Genomic DNA, 4438 nt, shown 5'->3' with positions numbered 1-4438 from the left:
AGTTCCCCCATGTTCAAGTAACGGCAAGCGGGAAGACCACAAGACAACTTCAGAAAACGTAGACGTTCATAAGAGGAAAGAAAATAAGGTCTGCAGTCATTAAGAATTTCAAGACGGTGAATCATCCGAGACCACGTGGCAGAAAACTCCCGGGTATTTTCTCCTTTATTCTACTACTATCCCTATCTATATTTTATTTCTCCTTCCTTAGTTTGTAAGTAGGTTAAGTTTAGCTATAAGTCGTGTGTCGGTTGCCACAATAGAGGCTTGTTTGTGTAGACGATTATTGTATGTATACGAACCCAATAGTCTGTAAGTTGGAATCATTTTAAAGAACCTGTGTTTGATGAATAAAAAAAATTTTGTATTTTTACTCGTTTTATATGTTTCCTGTCTGCAATAATATATTGCCCTCAAACGAAACTTCACAATAGGACGAGTAAACAATTCTTGTATAATATTAAAAAATTAACTGTTACTTTGGTAGCATAATTTACAACTAAATTTAATAAATGAGATGCACGAGGTACAGAAAAAACTCTAGAATTTATTTTCCTTAAATTTACGATTTATGTATCCGTTTGTCATAAAAATTTGTCTTTCCACTTTTTTCCCGAGACTACAAATATTCGAGTACGAAGCAACCGGTTTCGACTTATTTCTACTTAAGAAGTAGTTAAATAATTAAGCGATTAGGAAATTGGGGACGTAAACAAAACCCTGACGAAAGTGCCGAAATTTTACTTAAATAAAAGCTTAACCGAACCAATTTATAGCCGAGTACAGTGGGACTGATTTCTTCAAAATATTAGATGTAGTAAAGACAGATATTTTTACAGTTCGACGAGAGTGACGGAAAAGTTGTAAATTTCCGTGGACAACACCTGGTCCTAAAACGAATTAGTTAGAAAACAAATGACAATTAAGTTTAACAAATTTAGATTTTTACAGCTATGATAAAAGACGTTTAAAATTTACAACAAACCTGTCACGTCCTGCGAGATATACTAGTAATGCGACAAAAGAGGAATTTGACATTAACTGGTATCGGAACCCTCGGGATTTGGCATTCTGTGTGCATGCACACATTGCACACCTAGCAGGACTGTCTCTGATTCCACTCGTAGAGAGCAATTTGACTAAGTGATTAAGATTTAAACAGTAAACAATATTTTATGTTATTTTTACGTACGTTTCTTTACAAAGCTATATTTAATTATATTTTTCTTTAAAAGTATATTAATACAATTAAAAAATATTTTGTACCAGGTATGTATAATTGTATATCCACTACACATTTTATTTCACCGAGTAAGTTTTTATAATTTTATTTTTAATTTTATCCCTTATTCGGTGTTAGCGATTCAGAATGTAATTGCAAGATTGAAAACTTATTTTAAAAAAGTTTTGGCTTAAAATCATATAATGAAAAAGGAAACCTTATTAAATAATTATGATATTCCGAGATAACTCGGGCAAGTTCCTTAGCGTTACATAAAACTCGGGCTTTTGGATCCTCTAAAAAAAGTTTTTTGGATGTTTTTTGTCTGCAAATTTTTTCAAAAATTTTTACCCGCGTGAAAAAATTTTATCGCGATTTTAATTTACCTTTAATGACGCACGATTAACGCTTAATTGTTTTTCAATGCGATTTTTTTTAATCAAATTTAATTCATCGTTCTAAAGTTGTAGTGCACGGATTTTACTTCGGAAAAGTTATTTAAAGCTAGTTTCTGATGTGAAAAACGATCTAATAGTTTTTTAATTTTAAGAGGCAAATAATGCTGATGTTCTGTTACACAAAACAGTACTTGTTAGTTAACACTTCTTGAAACTGACGATTCTCGTGATCGATCTCGCGTTTAAAGCCCAGAGCCATACTGTTCACTCTGCAAAACAATGTCTCGTTGTGCCGAAAATTCTGAGGCCCGCAATGAATCTTGTTTGAGATAAGGCAAGCTAGACTACCACGTGCTTTGTCCTGTATCCACTCTGACCAAAGACTAAAGAGTCGGGGACAGAAGACTATTACGCACACGTGACAAATGGCCAGGCAGGTCTTAATTCGTTCGACCCGTCCGGGCGTCTTCACCATTTCTCAGAATTTGTGAGTCAGATCGTCAACATGCCAAGTGCAGGACACTATTCCATCATAAATGTGGTTACCATTCTTACCTAAATTATATTTATGGCCCGTCAGTTTTACCCCCGTGTTTAGAAATGAATCACAAGTGATTAACACGGTGCAGTGAAAAATCTGAATATTTTAAATGTACAGTAGAGCTTCGATTATCCGAAAGTCAAACATCCGAAAGAATTCCAGTCGGCAAATTTAAATTTTCGCCAGTGCTGTGGCGCTGCAATTTTTGGCTATATCTTGGGCTACTCAAGTATTTTACGTTTTTGATACTAAATTAACTTCTGAAGTATAATTTTTTATTGTTTTTATATTTTTCAATATATTTATTTTGTTCGTACAAAATAAAAAAATAATTTTTAACGATACAATAGTCTTCGTTAGGCTTAACATCGACGAATATTCAACGCGAAGCGACATGCAACGGAGAAAAATGTCAAGATGTGATAAATTAATATATTTTTTCCGAACAACCCCAGTCCCCAATTGATTCGGTTAATCGAGGCTCTACTGTATAATTATTAAAATTGCGATATCTCGTTTCAAATTGGCGATAGAATCAATCTGTTTTTTGTTTTCTGTCACAAATAGATTACAGTTTACGACTGTTAAATTTCAAAAAAAAATAATAATGAAAAATAAGAATTTTATTTTAAATTTACGAAAAAAAATGTAAAAATAAAAGTTCCAATTAATTTACTACTTAAATAACCTAAATACAGTATATCTGTGTGACAATGCCGAAGGGCCCCCTCTATGCTTTGGCACCGCAGGACCGAAGGGTCGACATTGCGTCGGCGAAGACGGCAATGTCTTCGCCAATGACAAATTTATCAGGATTGACACTACTGTGTTTTCTGGGTAGACACAGAGACTGTTACGTTCGAATTTATCCGCGAGCAGTCGTGTATGTGGACTCTAGTTACAAGATGGAGATGTAAAGAGAGAATCATTATTACACTATAAATTGTCTATACATAATGCCAATTTATTGTTCTCTTTAAGCTATATACAATCGATTCAGTTAACATATCTACTTCTTTCCCGATTACCTGTATTTATGAGAGAGAGTTCACATGTATTTCGCGCGAGGATAAATACCTTGATATAAGTTGGCAAATAGTCGTTTAGTCCTCGAATCTCTATGTGGAACAAAGTTCTTTCGAACGTAGATATTTCTTTAGACGGCGATTAGAATACTTCCTGGTTGCGGCTAATCCGTTCACGTAAATCCACAGTTCACACCAAACTCCAGAGACTGACTCTTAGGCATCGACCCCTCTTTTTTATTAATGGGGTATCGTTGGGGTTTTTCCACTGCCTTATTAGAACTGTTTTTTCACCACTGAAAAATAGAGTCAGTGGTGAAAAAAGTTTTGTCTTTTCGTAGATTCCGGGTGATACATTCGATGTATCATCCTCAACACGAAATTAAGTTCGTGGGAAAAATGTTTTATGTTCTTTTTAAATGTTGGGTTGTTGTTTATTTCTCTAAACTGTTCCTCTTACGAGAAAAAAAAACATATTTAACAATTTATTCCAATAAATTCGGCTTTCACATCTGTTTTCTTTCAAACAAAAAAACCGCAGCTTTCTAGCTACACCGAATCATTTTAACAACCCTCTTTGTCGACAAGAAGTTTATGGCTTGACGCGGTTTGTAATAATTATTAAATCCAAAATATTTTAATGCAAACGGCTTCCTTTTAGTCGTAATGACTCTATTCCAACTACAGTATTAAATTTCTTGGTCCAATTTAATAATAAATTTGATGCGAAAATTTTTTTTTTTATTCTTTGTCTATGGAGAGATATTGTTGTAATTTATTGGTTGTTATAGCTTTTTGTACATTTCTTTTTGAACTCTGGTTAGTTTTTTTCTAGTTTGAATGACATTAGGTTGACAAATAAGCGTCTTTTCAGAAAAGATTGATTCAAACTCGACTATACCAATCAGAATCTAGAATGTAAACAAATGCTAAAAAATCGTTATTTTATGGTTTTTCAGCGCTATTTTCACTTATTTTTGTTATTTGACGCTATTTAAACGAATAAGCAAGTTTTCCAAAGCATAAAATTGAAGATTTCCTGTCAAAATAGAAACTTCCAGATAATATCGGAAATGACGTTCTAACATCATTTTATTCTATTTGATTCTTCAAAAAATCGTTATAATACTATGTATTAGACTTAAAATATTCGGTATCTAAACCAGAAAGTGTTAGCTAGAAATAAACTTATTTATAGAACAACCCCCATTTCTCACCTCAGGGAAAGTCCTAAAACAGTTGGGTACTAATG

This window comes from Centruroides sculpturatus, unplaced genomic scaffold (genome assembly GCF_000671375.1).
Source record: "Centruroides sculpturatus isolate CEXI.00-Female unplaced genomic scaffold, Cexi_2.0 scaffold973, whole genome shotgun sequence".
In the NCBI taxonomy this organism is placed as follows: Eukaryota; Metazoa; Arthropoda; class Arachnida; order Scorpiones; family Buthidae; genus Centruroides; species Centruroides sculpturatus.
This window is presented reverse-complemented; position numbering follows the sequence as displayed.